Source organism: Stegostoma tigrinum, chromosome 12 (genome assembly GCF_030684315.1).
Source record: "Stegostoma tigrinum isolate sSteTig4 chromosome 12, sSteTig4.hap1, whole genome shotgun sequence".
In the NCBI taxonomy this organism is placed as follows: domain Eukaryota; kingdom Metazoa; phylum Chordata; class Chondrichthyes; order Orectolobiformes; family Stegostomatidae; genus Stegostoma; species Stegostoma tigrinum.
This window is the reverse complement of record NC_081365.1, coordinates 28,742,313-28,761,382: the sequence shown is the minus strand read 5'-3', so window position 1 is coordinate 28,761,382 and position 19,070 is coordinate 28,742,313. Positions and strand designations below refer to the sequence as shown.

At 41.0% G+C, this 19,070-nt stretch overlaps 1 protein-coding gene across 8 annotated transcripts in view; it reads right to left on the bottom strand.

Annotated features, from left to right (window-relative positions):
- The window catches only part of col8a1a (collagen, type VIII, alpha 1a), a 146,329-nt gene that overhangs the window by 110,609 nt on the left and 16,650 nt on the right, over positions 1–19,070 (bottom strand). For 2 of the 8 annotated variants that reach the window (XM_059650235.1, XM_059650231.1), the window contains exon 2: positions 16,625–16,789. The exons of 4 other annotated variants lie outside the window; for them this stretch is intronic. The gene's annotated coding sequence lies outside the window, so the exon portion shown is untranslated. Of the gene's footprint in view, positions 1–13,768; positions 13,881–16,624; positions 16,790–19,070 lie in introns of those variants that run through there. 2 more of the 8 variants (XM_059650233.1, XM_048541434.2) reach the window with 2 other exon arrangements.

The window sequence follows — 19,070 nt, the reverse complement described above, 5'->3', positions numbered from 1 at the left end:
TCAACCATGATCATATTGAATGGTGAGCAGGGTCAATGGGCCTAATAGTCTACTCCTGCTCCTGGTTTCTATGAAAAGGATCAAAAATGCTATTAGAATGGAAATCTGAAGAACTCATTTGAGGAAATAAAGCAAATGCTTATCTCATTACTCAAACCAGCCAACAACAGTAGTAGCTGAAGCACGATCAACTGGATAAGGGATGCTGCTGGTTCAAATCTAGACACAGTCAGAAAACAAACCAACATATTCTGCATCCAAAATCTTTATTAGAAACAGAACAAAGAGAAGCTTTGATTTGAGAAGCACCAGCAGCAACATAGACATGAAGAAAGCATTCTTTTACATCCCAAGGTTGGAATTTACTATAGAAAGACTATCAACCATTGATAACATTGGTGAACACCAAGAAAATTGGAAAAAGGCCACGGGGGAAAGAAAGTTACAGCTTAGAATTAATGAGCTATAAAGAGAATCATGTAAAGTATAAGATCACAGAAGATAAAATGATCAAGAATTTTCATTGAACAACTATTGCAGGAGGACGTGATCTTTATTAATATAGCAGAAATGTTCACCTCTTTGATTACCAGAAACATGCCTGCAAAAGGTAGAAAAACTGCAGAACTTGAGACAAGGTTAGAAAATGACAAAAGGATAAAAATGAATTTCTTCCTTGTGTGAAGGACAAGAGAAGAAATAGATACAATGGAAAAGTTACAAAAAAAAACAGAAGCCTTTATTAGAATGGATGAGCTGGTCAGATGCTCAGGAAGGTGACATGAGCAAAGAGCTAAAGTTCTGAATTAACAAGGGGTTGGAAGCTACATACTGGATGGGAGTGTTTGGAGACTTCCCACCCCCAGAGACCAACCGGCTAAAACATAAAGTCAAGCCTGTAGCACAGATGTGCCGTACCTGGGTGGAAGTCCCACCATATAGAGCAGCTAGATGATCTGAGGATTGGTGTTGGTACTACAGCCAGGCCCAAGAAGAAGAAAGCATAATTCTGGAGTGAAGTTAAATTTAAGGGATTTTGGATGGGGGTGGATTTGGCCGACTGAAGGAAGGAGCAAAGGGTTTGCCAGTGAGTTTAGAAGTACATGTGGGTGAGATGGAGGGATCTTCTTGGGGGCTGCCTGCCAATGGGCAAAGGGCACTGACCAAAAAACAGAACCTTTGTTTTCACTTTCCAAGAAAACGACAAAGAACTGTAGATACTGGAAATCAGAAACAACACCAGAAATTACTGGCAAAAACTCAGCATGTCTGGCAGCATCTGTGGACAGAGAAAGCAGAGTTAATATTTTAGGTCTAGTGGCCCTTCCTCAAGGCTTGAGAAGTAATACAATGACCACGAAAAGGATAAACATTTTAAGACAAACACTTTGGGAGAGACGTAGAAGAATATAAATATTGTAATAAAGACAGCAACTTATTGTGAGTAAAGAGTCAATACTCAAAATATTATAAAATGGTAAGAGGAGTGCCAGGTGATGCAGAGATCACAGCATGGACAGACTCTAAAGAAATACTACAGTGTAGAACTTGTGGTAAGTCTAGTTGAATAAGGACATAAAGATCTTAAAATGATTTTTCACTGCAGTATCCTCTCGTCAGTGATGTACAGAACCCAACTCTTTCCAAGATTAACTCCACAACAAGGGACTGTGCCATTCCAATGTACATGCTGCCTGCATAGCGACTACAGGAAGTGATATCTATCTTGCATAAAATGCCAACGAGACCTCTGGACTAATTTTGGGTTAGTTTCAGGCCTTTATTAAAACAATGTCCAGGCTTAGAGACAGGAAAATCTTCAGACTCAATAATTTAGGTTAATAAACGTCGAGGCATAGGACAACGTGGAAATAAAAAAGGAGGCTTAGAAAAACCCAACTGCATATGATTAAATTCATACTCTGGATGAGGACATGCCCAAGCATTTTATGTTGCTCCTAACAAGATCTGGACAATTTCCAGGCTTGGGCTGACAAGTGTCAAATAACATTTGTTCCGCAAATGCCAGGCAATGTCTCTTATTGGAAATAGTTCATCTAACCTCCACCCCTTTACATTCAACGGTGTTCCATCACTGAATTCTCCCGCTGTCAACATCCTGTAGGTTACCATTTAGCAGAAACTGATCTGGGCTCACTATACAAAACACAATAACTGCAAGATAGGTCAGAGGCTCGGAATACTGCAATAAGCAACTCACCCCCCGACTCCAAAACCAAGTCCACCATCTACAAGGCACAAGTCAGGAGTGTGATGGGATACTCCCCACTTGCCTACATGAGTGCAGCTCCAATAACATTCATGCAGCTTGACACCATCTGGAACAAAGCAGCCTGCTTGATTGGCACCACATCCACAAGCATGCACTGACACTCAGTAGCAATCTGCAGGATACACTGCAGAAATTCAAAAGATCCTCAGACAGCACCTTCCAAACCCATGTCCTTCTAGGTGGAGATAACAAGGTGTAGAGCTGGATGAACACAGCAGACCAAGCAGCATCAGGGGAGCAGGAAAGCTGACGTTTCGGGCCTAGACCCTTCCCAAAACATCAGCTGTGCTGGTCCTCTGATGCTCATTGGCCTGTTATGTTCATCCAGCTCTACACCTTGTTATTTCAGATTCTCCAGCATCTGCAGTTCCAACTATCTCCTTCTGGATGGAAGTGCTCAAGAGGAGCAAATACACAGGAACACCACAACCTTCAAGTTTCCCTCCAAGCCATCTCACTGTCCTGAATTGGAAACATAGTGCCACTCCTTCATGGTTACTGGGTCAAAATCCTGCAATTCCCTCCTTAATGGCATTGAAGGCTTACCTACAACATACAGACTGCTGTGGTTCAAGGCAACTCATTACCACCTTCTCAGGGGCAACAAGTGATGGGCAATAAATGCTGGCCAGCCAGTGATACCCACATCCCATGAGTAGTTAAAAAAAATCTCAGTGCAAGTTTTTTCTAGATGTAAAACAAACAGTTCCAACCACAGTGCGCAGACAGGCATATATTGCAACTGCGGTGTCACCCATAGGAAACTATATATCCCTTACAGAATGAATGAAGTACTTGAAATGATTTGCCTTTTTGGCAACAAGTCAGCTATTGTAATTTTTCTCTATTATTATTTTTGATTTAATTGTGAAACTGTTTTTCTGCTATGTTTCCCCTTATAATGAGCAAGTCAGGGCAAACAAGTAAAAAAAAAATGGCCTTATTGTTCAATACTGATCCTATTACTTAGCACTGATCCCTTTGGCTGTATCATGTGAAATGCTGCAGTCCTGTCATTCCTTACCTCAATATGAACCAAAACCTAGTAAGAAAAAACGAGTGTCCATAAAAGCTCACTCTCCCATACTCCATCGTTTAAACTAATACTTGTGGACAATTAAGTTCTTTTGTTATGGTTTTAGTGTCTTTAATGAATGCAATCTGTCAAAACAGGAAAATGACAGTTTAATATTTTCCAAAGCAAAAAGGATTTCACACAGCAATTTGAGCCTTAATATACATCTTACCTAGATTTTAGGAAATGTATTTATTTCAATTTTACAAAATAATCTCATTAAAATTTGGGAATAGCAGCTAGAATAGCAAGTCCGAAAATAACATTGAGGAATATCTCTGGTGGGTGGTGGGTGGTCCAGTGAAGGCTACTCAAATCTGTGTTTGAATTGGGCCCAGGCTGCGGAGAGGAAAGTACTCAGTTTGCCAGCTGCAAGAGTTGTACATGAAGTAAAAAAAGTTAAACTCTGTTCTGTGGTGGTGTGAACCACAGCACACAAAGCCGTCCACAGTCTGACAGTATCAACAAGTTGGGAATTTCACTTGGGGAGGAGTCAGTACAGAAAATAAGAAATTTAACAAAAGGGAAACATGAGTGTGCATATCAGACTGCAGCTAGAAAGTATTGCAGAGTTTATCCACAGCTTGGGTTTTCTGCTGTGTCGGGAAAAACTTAGTTTTGGAGGAAGACTTAGGATTTAGTCGATTCCTATGAATTTGTGATACATTCTTCCTGCATAATCATTAAATCCATCAATTGTTAGGGGTGATCCAATGTTCTTTAAGCTAATCCAATTATATTCAATATTCCCAGTTGTGCAAAGAAAAAAAATTAAACATTGTCAAAAATAAGTTGTACTGCCTGCAAAGAACAAAAGAATATTTTTGCTGATGAAATGGCTTGGTTGAAAGAGCCATTTGAGGTTAAATCTCATATGCTTTTAATGTTGCTAAAAAAAATCTGAACATGTCTGAAAGCTCTTTGTTCATTGATATCTTGCATTGTTCAATTAGGCACCATGCGTCATTGATCTAATTCTTCACTTGCTGTATCTGGAAGAACTCACCACTGCTAGGATATCTTGGAATAGACTATCATCCCATAGTTAAAAGGCTGTTGTACACCTGGTCAAACTGTTCTTGCAGCAGCATTACAATAAAGAGGTGCCACTGTGTCCTAGATGCAGTACTGTAGAATAGAAGTTTACTGTAAGTAGGTTGGACACATGCCTGAAGAGATGCTGGCATCTGCTGGATGCTAGCCAGCAGCCATGGACAGGAGGTTCTTGTAGCTACTGCCCACGCGGAGCATGGCCTGAGATACTGTTGCCGGGTGTTCAGATTGGTGGTCTGGAGAATGAAGCAGTGAGCTGGATTTGTCAGGTACTTGTTCTGCCTTTCAGGTCGGAAATTCTTGCATCTAGTTTCCATCAGGCTCATGGCAGAAGGGAAAACTTGATATTAATGAGGGCATGATCGTGTTGTAATTAGGGTGATAATGAGCAGTAATCCCTGTTGATGGGATTCTTGCCATTCACTCGTAAGAATCTCATCTGGGCATTCCAAACTCTGTTGGAAAATATGACTTGTTGTTCTTGATGTCAAGAAAGGCCTTTGCATGATTTCTCTCACAATTCTCCCAAATTTCTCATCATAGCACATGTTCTATCCATAGTCTACATTCAGGACCAAGAATACAATAACTGACCAGCAGACTACTACCTATTGCTATCAATGAAGGTAGAACAGGTACTTTCATAAGAATGTCATACATTATGTCATGCCTGAAAAAAACAATAATACACATACCCCTCTTTTTCCCCTGAGAAATGGAAACATTTTTTCCCCCCAGAAAGAAAAGCATGCACAAGGATGCATGAACACATTACCGGTTTCTCTTTAGTTCCCTTGTATTGCTGCTTTAAAAAAGTAATAGGCTTGTCTTTACGTGTGGCTTTCACACCAAAACACTGCATGTGCCTCTTTTATGGCTTTCACACCATCTCAAAACAAATGGCAGAATCAACTGACAGCTGGGCAGATTAAAAAAAAACTTTCACAGCATTCAAAGTACATTTTCCCCCTTCTGTGGTTTTGCCTACAATTTTCCCCAAGAATCACTTTGCCTGAGGGTAGCTGCCAGAATAAAATAAAAGCTGTTTTGCATAACTTACAAAACTCTTAGTGGTCTGGCATTCAGCCTGGTTGCTCGTCTGCTGGTGAGGCTGTGCTTTATATTGCTGGGTTGACAGACAAACTTTGGCTTCCCTTTTCTTTATAAACAATACATGTGATGATTTTCTGTTGAAGTGACTGTGCCGTACTAGAGTTGGGTACTTATTGTACAGAGCCGGTTCAGCTCTGAACTAGAGTAGATGATGATTAGAGATGGTTAATCTCCTTTTAGATGTTATCATCTTTTTTTAAAACTGTCTACCACCAAATGGCTGCCAGCATAGCGTGGTTTCTGCCATGAATCCTGGCATTGACACTATTGGCACAATTTTTGCTGTTTAAGTGCTTGTCGAGTGAGATTCAAGGCACCCAGTCTATCATGGCTCACAGAGACATTTCTCAGGCAACCTTCCACTCTTCACTTCATTGGTTGAAGATACAGTCTCCAGGGCATCTTCTTCAGGGAATTTCTTGGCTGTGGAGTCTCACCTCTGCCATGAATGTCCAGCTTTCACACCTCTGGTGCCATATTTAAAGCCTACTCTTGTCTACCAACTAGCCCGTCTTCGATCCAAGTTAATTCCCTGAAAGAGATGCCCCGGAGACTGTAGCTTCAACCAATGAAGTGAAGAGTGGAAGGTTGCCTGAGAAATGTCTCTGTGAGCCATGATAGACTGGGTGCCTTGAATCTCACTCGACAAGCACTTAAACAGCAAAAATTGTGCCAATAGTGTCAATGCCAGGATTCATGGCAGAAACCACACTATGCTGGCAGCCATTTGGTGGTAGACAGTTTTCACACGTCTGCTGCCATATTTAAAGCCTACACTTGTCTACCAACTAGCCCGTCTTCTATCCAAGTTAATGTTATCCCTGCGCCATTAGCTTCTATTGGGATATTCAGTTTGAGGGCTTTTCAATCATTACAGTCCTGAGAGTTTCACACTGTTACTCCAACAACTCCAGAGTAACCAGTCCAAGGATGTGCAGTGTGAGTGGGCAATTACATTAAGAACAACCAACAGTCTGATAACTCAGTCAGCGTTGTCCTTCCAAGTCGGTCATAGGAATCTGGACTGATGATCAGTCCTCAGGGGAGTCGGGTGGTGGGGGGGTGGGCGCGTGGTGTGTGTGTGTGTGTGTGTGTGTGTGTGTGTGTGTGTGTGTGTCTGCCTGCTCACTGAAAGTCAACGGGCATAAAATCAGGGGTCACTGTAATGGTGGGTAAGTTAGGAAGTCAATTTTGAGGATGAGAGGCAGAATGCTGGGATACAGGGGTGGGGGGGGGGGTGGAAATTGGTAGGAATTTGTGAAGGGCAACAACTCCCTTACAAGGGTGGGAAGTGATTTACTGAAGAATGCTCTAGGCCCAAAATGTCAGCCTTCCTGCTTCTCCGTTGCTGCTTGACCTGCTGTGCTCATCCAGCTCTACACTTTGTTATCTCTGGGGGGGGTGAGAGAGAAGCTGAGTAAGTGTTGTTTTCTGCCTGAAGGAGCAAGGTCTATTTTTGAGTCTTGCGGAGCCCTTCAATAAGCAAGTGCATTAAAATCATGCATTTTCACAGCACGGTTTAAAAGACAGACAGACAATTTGTAACCACAGAATTGTCCGTGTAAAAACAAAACTTATGTAGTGACCAATTTTGTCAAATTTAAATCCAGGCCTTAACCTTGTTATCGGTCATTACAAATTAGTCATCTCTGTGAGGCATAAGTACCACCTGCACGTCACAATTCATGAAAACAAGCCAAAATCTCATTGGCTGGATAAGGCTCCACCAGAACACAGAGCTGCTGTCCTCTCACCTTGAAATATGCATTGACAACATGCACTAATGTGCAACATGGCTTTTCTTGGCTGATGGGAGCCAGGGTGAGTGTGACAAGCTCTCAGTGATGGTACCTCCCAATCCTCTATATTAGGTGTGAGACCTGGATTGTGCTGTATACATTGGAATGAGGTCCACATATAGTCATCTTATGGTTGTTGTTGTCAAGGCCCTCCATGTCCCACCTGTATTAAATGGTATGGTGTACTGTTGTTTGCTGGCTGGTCACATTAAAGAGCTGTTTCGTTTCAGATGTTCCCCGACATTAGGTTCAAAGACAACCACCACCAAATGATCCAGCTACAGAAAGCATTATCACTGCTCTGTCTACTGCATGTTAAAAATAAACTTAGAGAAATTGAGGAGAAACAGATCTGTCAGCAGAGCCAGGACCAGCAGCAACCTCCAGCAGCTGCCAACAGTCTCCATGTGAAGAAGTTACTGTGCAGAAGGTGCAGACTGCCCAGAGTCTATCATCCCTGATGATATTTTCTTAATATGAATACATGCCAGACAGAAAGTATTGCATAATCCTTGCATATTGTACTTTGCACAACCAGAACTGGCAAACAGGGGATGTTATGGATGCTAGGGAGTTGGGAGATCAGCAGTGTCTTCTGCAAAAGGAAATTGAGGACATTGTGTCCTGGAGCTTCTGGAGAGGAACCCTCCCCGAAAAGCGACACTTGCCAGTTTTGGTAAATTTCAGCCCAGTGTTTCTTGACTACATACAAAACAAACAAAAAACCTGACTGTTCAGATTTCTGTTATGTGACTGTACTCTTATTTTTGCCATGAAGCTGAGAAAAACAAATCACCTAAAAATCCCATTATCACCTAAAAATCTGTTAGCAATTCCTGGTGCATTCCTATACAGGTGAGCTTTAAATCATGACAGAGTTTTCCTAGCCCCTGAATGGCATGGGTAATGGCAAGTCAGTTAAGAAAATGCAGCAAAAATGTTAAATTTTTTTCTTCCCCTCAATGTTGAGAATCTAAAGTCCAATTTTATACCCCAGTTTTTATGATAACTTTTGAATATTACTTGTGAACAAGATGACTATTGGCACACACTAACATCTAATGATTACCAATTCTTAGCTCAATCACATGCAATTTCTTATTCTCCTACACAATAGGGAAAAATTAAAATGGCGAGAACATTAGACATGGAAGTCTACATGGGTACCTGGAGGCTCCAGTTTGCGGCTTGCTTCCTTGAGCTTGCATCCGAGCTGCATTTCACAACATCTCAGGGCAAGCTACATGAGTAGCTACATGTATACACCCATCAAGTAAGATTGGCATCAATCATGCACCAGTCTCAACCTCATGACATATCTGACTCACTTAAAATCCAGTTATCCATTTCAATGCCACATATTGGTGAAGCTACATGATACATTGTATGCAGGGACTGGCACCCATCTGGAGAAGGGTGCACATCAGGGCACTTCACTTGCTCACTTGTCACTCATGCACGCTGTACCTACTCAGATGCTCAAAACATCCCCGTCTTACTTTGCCTTGCCTGTTTCTGCAGAACTTACAGGCTGACTGTACATCAGCCTTGCTTTCCCTCTTAGCACAGGCACAAAGCTGGGAAACTTGTCATGTTTTCAAGCAGTGATTAGTGAAGGAGCGGACATGTTGCTTTAGGACACTGTAGCACATACCTGTCACATCTGCAACATGTGCCAAAAGCTGCAAACATACTGCATGTGCTTCAGCCAAATGGCCACATGTGAAAGTGTAAAAGGGGAGTAGTCTTAAGTCTACTCAACTCAGCCATGTGGTATTGCAATGAGTCGAGAATATCATCCAATTTCAGTCCAGGGGCTTGCTTGATGCTGACTCACTGAAGTTCCCAGAGTGCCACATCACTATAATCTGGTTAGCAGGCCCATGGTCAATCCTGGTGTTAGGTAATGGGAGTACCTGGATTGCTAGCCAATGCAAGTTTGAGAGACAGCATTGCGATATAGGTGTGGTACATACATAATGAGGTGAGCAGTAGAGGATTGATTGAAATAATTTACTGGAGCTCACAGGGAGAATTCTTCAATGGAACTCCTGAAATTGACAAATAGGATTGAATTTTACCAAAGATTGGACGTGTCTTTTTATTAAGTCGGTAGTGAAAATATTTACCAGCTGCTGGAGCATTAATTTTATTGGTCAACACAATAAAAGAATGCTGAGTATTTTATTTTGTCTCTTAAACCAAACTATCAATTGCCCTCACACCCTCTTGGTCTACAACCAGAAGATTCTATAATTCTATAATTTCCACGTAGAGAGAGTGAGAACACTTTACATTGTCATGGTCTCATTGTACCTGAACTGAGAGTTGCAAGATGGAGCAGATTTCCTCACAGTACACTCAATTATCCTAAAAGTAATCAACAGAAATATGTTCATTCCAGAATGCTTCCAAGATAATAAATAATGCTATCAAAGATTACCACACCACATTTTGCATTAAATACTATTAAGATAGACTGCAAGGCTCCTTCAACAACATCTTTCAAAGCTGCACTACCGAGGAGGAGAGGGGCAGCAGATAGCTAGGGACACCCCCCACCCCACCTTCAATTTCCACTGCCTGCCACTCACCATCCTGACTTGAAAATATAATCACCATTTCTTCAGCGTCGCTTGGTCAAAATCCTGGAGTTCCCTATAAAGGGATCTGGGAGCACATAGACTGCAGCTCACCATTATCTCCAAGGCAAATTAGCGATGAGCAATTTAACTTGTCCAAGCTAGCGACACCTACATTCTGTCACAGAACACAAAAGTCCCAAATATGTTATCGAAATGCATTCAGATGAGCCTACATCTATAATAATTGATGAAAAATGCTGTAAAATAAAATAAACATCCCTCTTTAAGTACAAAGCACTACAGGCTTGTAGGGTCTGTTTCCTTCCTGGCAGCACACTGTCTGATTCTACCTACATCATGTATCTCCTTGGGCACTTAGTTAATTCATTGCAGCCTGTACAAGGCAGTTAACGTTTGAACTATTTATTCAGCTTCTCCTTTCTGATCTTTCTCCTAACTGTCTGCATTGCCTAGTTAGACAGAGTTTGCGGCAAGTAATTTTTAAATTGAGGTTCGTACACTCATTACAACATTGAAAAGGTTCCAAGCTCTGCGAGGATTTATTTTTCCCAGAATGAACATTCAGAGATTCTGTAGTCTCTTTTCAACTGCCCAAGCCTCAGTACAACCTTAAATCTCTGAGGATAGCATACATTCGCTATAGAATAATCAATTCTGTAAACAGTTCTGTTGACAGCATTGAACTCATGTTTTGCAAAAGCTTAGCATTGACATATGGTCTAGCACCTGGCAATGCTTACTTTCTTTCCTTTATTATTGTTACAAATCATGCTGCTGATGATTTCAGTACGTTGTTCTTCTATCTGATTTCCTGCAACATGTGCTAGTTGATTCTATAGCCATACTGCTTATTACTCCTCCCCATTCTCAACTTGCATTTGTTCACATTAGACAGCAGTTCCTCTTACTAACTGCCAGATTTTCAATTACAGATCTTTAGTGACTTTTCATATTCCTTGGTACATGTAATCTCCTCACCTTAACTCGTGAATTGTGAGTAAAGTGTAGCAGCACTGCTTACAAAGAGATAGTAGGAACTGCAGATGCTGGAGAATCTGAGATAATAAGGTGTAGAGCTGGATGAACACAGCAGGCCAAGCAGCATCAGAGGAGCAGGAAGGCTGACGTTTTGGGCCTAGACCCTTCTGAAACGTCAGCCTTCCTGCTCCCATGATGCTACTTGACCTGCTGTGTTCATCCAGCTCTACATCTTATCTCAGCACTGCTTACAATCTAAGTTTCAAACCTTTCTGCATAACAAAGACAAACATTCGTAAGAATTCACATTGACTCATTCAAGTAAATCAACTCCCTACATTCTGCTGCAACTTAATACGCAACCATCATCTGTTGCTGCTAGTTGCTATGTTTTCAGATTGGTCCTGGAGTCTCAGTTATGCATTGCATCCTAGCCCACATCTCTTGTGCCAAGCAGTAATTATGGGCCTATTTTAAGTCAGAAGTTTAACCCAGGAGCATGCTTGAACTGCTAAATTAGCAGGAGTCAGTAGGAGCAGAAGTAGGCCACTCAACCCCTTCAAATCTTGCTCTACCATGCAACTTGACACGGTGGATCAGCAACACACACCTTCCCAAGCTATTGATGATCGTTTTGAATCTGCTCCATTAATTTGCAGTTGTATAGGACTTTGGTTCGGCCACATTTGGAATACTGCGTACAGAACTGTGTACAGTTCTGGTCGCCACATTACCAAAAGGATGTGGATGCTTTGGAGAGGGTGCAGAGGAGGTTCACCAGGATGTTGCCTGGTATGGAGGGTGCTAGCTATGAAGAGAGGTTGAGTAGATTAGGATTATTTTCATTAGAAAGACCGAGATTGAGGGGGGACCTGATTGAGGTCTACAAAATCATGAGGGGTATAGACAGGGTGGATAGCAAGAAGCTTTTTCCCCCCAGAGTGGGGGACTCAATTACTAGGGGTCATGAGTTCAAAGTGAGAGGAGGAAAGTTTAAGGGAGATATGCGTGGAAAGTTCTTCACACAGAGTGTGGTGGGTGCCTGGAACACGTTGCCAGCGGAGGTGGTAGACGCAGACACATTAGCGTCTTTTAAGATATATTTGGACAGGTACATGGATGGGTAGGGAGCAAATGGACACAGACCCTTAGAAAATAGGTGACAGGTTAGACAGAGGATCTTGATCAGCGCAGGCTCGGAGGGCCGAAGGGCCTGTTCCTGTGCTGTAATTTTCTTTGTTCTTTAATGAGCTTCTACCACTGTCTGGGTTAGAGAATGCCAACATTCATTAAATTGAGTGAACAAATTCCTCATCTCTGGCCTACCTCTTATTCTAATTTTCAGAAACCATTCCAAAATTTATAGAATGCACAATTACATAGTTAAAATCACAACACAAGGAGGCTGGATCACAGTCAAGGACTCTGCACTTGTAAACAAAGAGTGACTCGGTGATGGAATACTAACTTCTGGAGTTATTTCACATTATTTCCAACAAGACATTTCAATACTCTTCTATTTTATGTAGTAATGGTTTTCATTATCATAAAAGTTGTTTACTGGAGGAAAGAGACACCATGAAATAACAGATGTGATTTATAATGCTGAACTCATGTTTATTATAATTTGATCATTGTTCCGTCAGCATTTTCAATTTCACGGGTGTTAAAACATTGGTTGAAATATCTGACAATCTTGACTAAATCAACAGAAAATGTTTTTCAATTTCAACTTTTTCTTGATGCTGCCAATGCCAATTCAAATCCAGGACCAAACAATTAATTTGCTGATTTTGAAAAATCATGGTGAAAGCAAATTCTATTCCATGCTTTGGGCCTCCCTAATTCCCCAAAGTATTAAATGGTCAAAAGTATAGAGTCAAATTCCAAATTTCTGCCAAAGTTGCCTTCCAACTGGTCATAGAGATGTATATCACAGAAACAGACCCTTCGGTGCAACTCATCCATGCTGGCCAGCTATCCTACATGAATCTAGTCCCATTTGCCAGCATTTGGCCCATACTGCTCTAAACCCATCTAGATGCCTTTAAAAATGTTGCAATTGTACCAGCCCCCACCATTTCCTGTAGCAGCTTATTCCATATACGCACCACCCTCTTGCTGAAAAGTGGCCCCTCAGGTCCCTTTTAAATTTTTACCATCCCCGCTCACTTTAAACCTATTCCGTCTAGTTTTGGGCTCCCTTGGGGAAAGGCCTTGGCTATTCACTCTATGTCCCTCAGAATTTTCTTAACTTTTTATAAAGGTCACCACTCAGCCTCTGATACTCCCACTGGACAGATGCTAACCAGGAAATGTAGGGAGAACTCCTGCTCACATTTAGCATTTACTACAGCAGCAATAGTATTTTTAAACACCAATGACAGGAGTGAAACTGATTTTGTATGAGAACAATGACAGCAAGACCCAAGCCTCCAATGAAGTTCACCATCTATGCCAAATGCAGTTTCCATTTTGGTCACTTGGAGTTGTAACAGTGATTTCAGGGGATTTATTTTCTGAGAACTCATTTTGGAAAGTAGCTGACTTATGTTCTTTAAAGCTACTAAATAGACTAGAGGAGCATGCTGTGCACGGATCACTGTAAATAAATATTTTAATTAATTGATGCAATACTACCTTGCTGTTCTTTTTAAAAATGATGTATTGCTATACAATAGCTAACCTCAGCAAGAATGTAAGAAAGAGCACAAGTGTGTTTAGGTGAACAGGAATGTCTCAGTCCGATTGCTGCCAAACAATTGCCTGCAATAGTACACATGCATGGATATGGAGTAAGGATTGGATCAGGATCCACTGTGGTTGAATAGCCTTCACTGCTGAGACTGACCTGTAAAAGGAGGGTCTTTGGATAGAATGCATAGAATCTTGCCCCAACAACAGTATATGTCTTCATGACAAACCTTAATCTCTTGCTTGAGAATTATAGCAGTCTTTCAGCTCTGAAAAGCAGTGCACAATGGTTAGAACACACTTTGGGACTTGAGCTAATCTTCAGACAGATGATTTTAAAAGAAAAAAAATCTGTGGTTTCCAGCGTATTAATTCATTACCAGCATTCTCATTTAATATTTTCTAATTCACTTACTATGAAATGCTGAAAAAAAATTCTGACAATAATTGTCCATACGCCTGTTAATGTTTTGTAAATTTAAAAACTGGTTGTAATCAAGGCGGATTTGTTGCAAGTATGTACAGTCTAAGTCACGGATTCTGGTACTTTATCATCATGACCAATATGAAAAATTGTTAAACTTGTAAACAAAGAAAACTTTGGACTAATCCTGAAACTTCTACATGAGCCCTGGCAATCCTAGTGGTATAAGTGGGTGCAGTTTGTGTAATCTCATTTTGGGCATCCTGGTCTACTATTCCTACATACAAATGACCAGGAATGACAACTTGTGCTGTTCAGTTATTATGTCAACCAAAGGAATTGTGTGACCATGACAAAAGTTGTCATTGTGGCTTTATCAGACTGAGCCACAATGGCAACTTTTGTCATGGTCACACACAATTCCTTTGGTTGACATAATAACTGAACAGCACAAGTTGTCATTCCTGGTCAGACTGATAAAAGCCAGAGTCAGAATACAGAGGCAACTACAATTTTGAATGTAATTCTAGGCCTTTACAGACCAATGAGCTTAATCCTCCTTGAAATTATTCAAGTGAAGAAATTCTTCAGGGAAAATGGGCTGCCCTTAGATATTGAGCCTACTGTGGGTTTTTTAAGGCATTGCTGTGGATGGCAAACTACCTGGCACCAGAGAAATTAAAGTATAATCTTTTGAAAAAAAAAATTAGGAATCAGGATTGTTCTTCCTGGCTGCACAGCACTCCTGACAGCTGTGATCGATGCCTTCTCAGCACTTTTAGTGAGGGTGGTTCAAACTGCACCTGCTGACCTGATTGTGGGGTTAGCATAACTGTATTCAGTGCTTTTCAAATTACTGAACCAGACACCCAATATCAGGCCAGTCATGAGAATCCCACTGGGGGAATCAACAGTGTTTAATAGGCTGATTCTAGGTCCAAAATTCAGCTCAGGCTAACTTCTATTCCTGTGTTCCCAATTCCTAGTCCTTCGTTATACACTCCAATAACACACTAAAAACAACATTCATCCTAACACATTTTTAAGGATTAGGTACAACTGCATTTTTCATTGTAGAAAAATCCGGATTAAAATGTAATCCTAATGCAAGAGTAACATTCTTTGTGAAATTAGTTCCACATTAATCAAGATTTTACTAATTCTGCATAGTCTGTAAAAATTCCTAATTATGCAATCTTTTGTATTGGATTTCAACCCTATATTAAAGCTGGCTAGTCCCAACTGGTCTAGCATCTGTGACTGTGAATAGGTCTGAGCATTTTTTTTTGAATTCAAATAAAATTTCAACGTCAATAAGGGCATTTGCAAGAAATCAGCATTTAAGTCATAAAAATTCCAGCAAATTATAATCCTGATTGCTAATTGGTGAAGGAAAAAGCCAATTTTTACTTAGGATGATTTATTAAGAGTGAAACATTGCAGGTTTATCCTGATTCCAACGAACTTATGACAATAAAAAAGTGTCTCTTTATGCGTGTTCCAGTAAGGATCCAATCAATCGATTCGTGCCCTCCAAATGCATGTGCCTGATTTCAATTGATGCAATTAAGAAGTGCACTGATAAAGATACGAATATTTAAATGCTAAAATCAGGAGCTGTGAGATTATCTACCCTGCTGTGGCGCAGTGATAGTGTCCCTACCTTTAGGTTTAGGATTCCAGGTTCAAGTGTCACCTGCCCCAGATATACATAAGCAACATTTCAGACCAGGTCGAATAAAAAACATCTGCAGGCACAGGGGAAAATGGAGGGGAGAAAAGAAACTCTATCCAGGAGTTAAATGAGGACAGTTTTGTACACGACTCAGACATTAACTAGCAACATAACACCATGATTGCCAAGTCAAATTAGCCATATTCTTGGAGGTTTCATCCCACAACCGTGCTGCACTCTGAAGCAACATCACAATCATGTCATTGCCTACAGACAATGTGCCCACTCATATGGTGCATCATCTTCCTAAACCAATTAGAAAATAAGCCTAGCAGCCAATTGGATGAGGTTTAATTTTCAGTCAGGCAGCCTTTTTGTTCCACGTTTGCTGTTACTCTAATTTCTGCGGCAAAATCCTGGGCACCCCTCACTAATTGCACTATGGAATTACTTTTACCCTACAAACAGCATCGTTCAACAAAAATAAGGCCCAACAGTGCTCGCGAAGTGCAGTTAGAAGCAGAAATTAAACTGCCATATTCCAAGAATGTAAATAAACATGCATTTATATACTGCCTTCAATGCAAAACCAAAAACGCTGCAGAATACTTTGTAATCAAATGGTTATCAACAGGGCTTCCTGCACATGAAGGTCACTGCATGTGAGAAAATGTATAGGCAGACATTTACAGGAGAATGGGATGTTGAAATATTGAGAATGAAGTGAAAGCCAAATCCGACTTGAATCTTCTTAAAATGGCGGTGGGAAGAAGGATGGATGGTTAGTTTGCAGGGGCAACTGACTGCATGGTTCAAATAATTTCAAGAGCTTTTATTATTACAAACGTTTCAATTTTTAAGCCCATTTTAATTGGGTTTTCATAGGCCCAGATAAGTTAAGAGAATATGAGGACCTTTTTGCAAGGTCGTAGCCCTGGCCCAATTATCTTCAACTGATTCAATGACCTTCCTCCGTCCAAAGGTCAGAAGTGGGAATGTTTGCCGATGATTGCACAATATTCAGCACCATTGGCAAATCCTCAGATACTGATGAGGTCCATGTCCAAATACAGCAAGACCTAGGCAAAAAAAAATTAGACTTTAGGGTGAAATGTGGCAAGTGGCATTTGTGTAACACAAGTATAGGGCAAAAGACCGTCTCCCACAAAAAAGGAGAATCTAACCATCGGTCTATGAAATTTAGTGACATTTCCATCACCAAATGTGATGATTCTGTAGCTTTCAAGAGTTTATTTTGTCCTGGTATTTTTTTGAAGAGAGGTTGTAAGGCAGATGTAATGAGCTGATTACTGAAGACCATTTGAGTAAACAGCTTGTGAGGCCTTGGGGAAGGTGGGTGGGGGGGTTTCTTAAAAAAGCTTGGTACAATGGAAGCAGCCTGGGTGTGGCCCGCTCTCACAAACCAGGCTTTTTAGTTTTTAAGTTTTAGCTTTAGGCAGAGAAAGATACTGGGGACTCAAGAGAGCTACAGGTTTCTGAAGGTGGGTCTAGGCCCGAAACATCAGCCTTCCTGCTCCTCTGATGCTGCTTGGCCTGCTGTGTTCATCCAGCTCGACACCTTGTTATCTCTAGAGGTTTCGGTGAGTGTCTTTTAGCTGATGCTCGGAATTTTCTTTACTCCTCCTCCTAGATTGGAGAACTGCATGTGTGAACATGTGTCCGAATTTTCCTTTTTTGCCAAGGGGTGTTTGTGGGATGTTACTATATTATTACAGTAATTAGTAATAGCTACCGTATCTGTTAGGTTTCAATAGTTATTATAAATTCCTCTCTCTTTGGTTGTAGTTTATTTACATAATTTACTTAAAATATGTTTTGCTTAATGTTGAGTAGTTTGACCAGTCACATTGCATCAGGAACAGACTTTATATCTGCCTTTAAAGATGAATGTTAGGGTCCAGGCTATAATGCTTAAAATATTTGGATGGAGTCTGTTCTGGTCCATAAAAGAATACCCACTGTCAATATCCTGGGGGTTTACCATTGACCAGAAACTCGGCTGGCCCAGCCACAAATGCTGTGGCCACAGTAACAGGTTAGAGACGAGGATGCCCGCAGTGAGTAACTCACTCTTGTCTCTCTAAAACCTATCCACCATCAAGGGTGAAGTCAGGGGTGTAGTATAGAATTCAATGTGAGTAAGCTTGTTTAGCAGCAATTACAACTTAGCATAAAATTATTTACCTTTGAATAGACAAGGCTTAACATTTCATGGCATGATTAGTCGGCATATAAATCAGTTAAGTAGAGGAATTTTATACATCTCAATGTATTTGAAAGCCAAGTCTTCTTGTGATGTACTGTACAGATTGTAACAAGGTCAGCCAGGTGAACCTCAGAACACTTGTTTCCTGAATGCACCAGGTTAACAGCCCCAGTGAGGCTCGCCTGGTAGATATAGAGTGTCAGACATCCTGTTCACTGAGGAAGTGGATCAGTGTCAGCAAAAACTTTTAGCATGTAAATAACGGGTGATTTGGGGATGGGATACCAGCCTCTGTGCAGTTATTTCAATGGAGATCAGAGAGAGAATTAAAGAACAACAGTCTTAAAGAAATTTGCTTGCAACAATCATCTTTGAGTTCGGTATTTCTGGCATCGTGCCATTATTTGGCAAGCTTGATCTGTTTGATTCTGCTGTCAAAAACTGGGCCCAGGGTGTGGAATGAATGTGGTTTCTCCCCGCTAGACAAGTGACATTGTCTGGGCAGATGAAAAGCAACAAGTAATTTTCCTGACAGTTTGTGGGCCTGCAGCTTTTTCACTTCTCAGGAGACTAATGTTTCCTGAGGAAACAAATACTAAAACCTTTTAAGAGTTGACGGATTTAGTTAAGGAATATTACAACACCAAGCCTCCTCTAATTCTGAGACACTACGGGTTTTACTCAGCAGTTCAGGAATCAGGGGAAATCAGTGTTGGGATGTTTGACGAGGTTAAAATGACTGGCAGAGGAATGTGACTTTGATTTAACCGTCACGAGATGCTGAGATACTGTTTGGTACAAGGGATTAATGATGTAACCATGCAAAAGCTCCCAATAGCTGAAGGCCAACTGGACTTCAAAAGCAGACACTACAACTGGCTTTGTCATTAGAAAATGCGGTGTGGAGCATGAGTTACAGGGTATGCTGATGGAACAAGTTGCCAAGTTGACAGAGCTTGAGGAACACCATTTGAGTGAAGTCAATTGCATCGCCTCATTCGTGATTCCCAAGTCAGCCCACGGAAAACGAAGTCAAGCCTCAGTTAAAATTTTCCTTCAGGATTAAGGATGGTGAGTCTTGGTATTTGCTGCCAATGTGCAGAATCAAGACAGCTAGATAGTCCCACTGGATC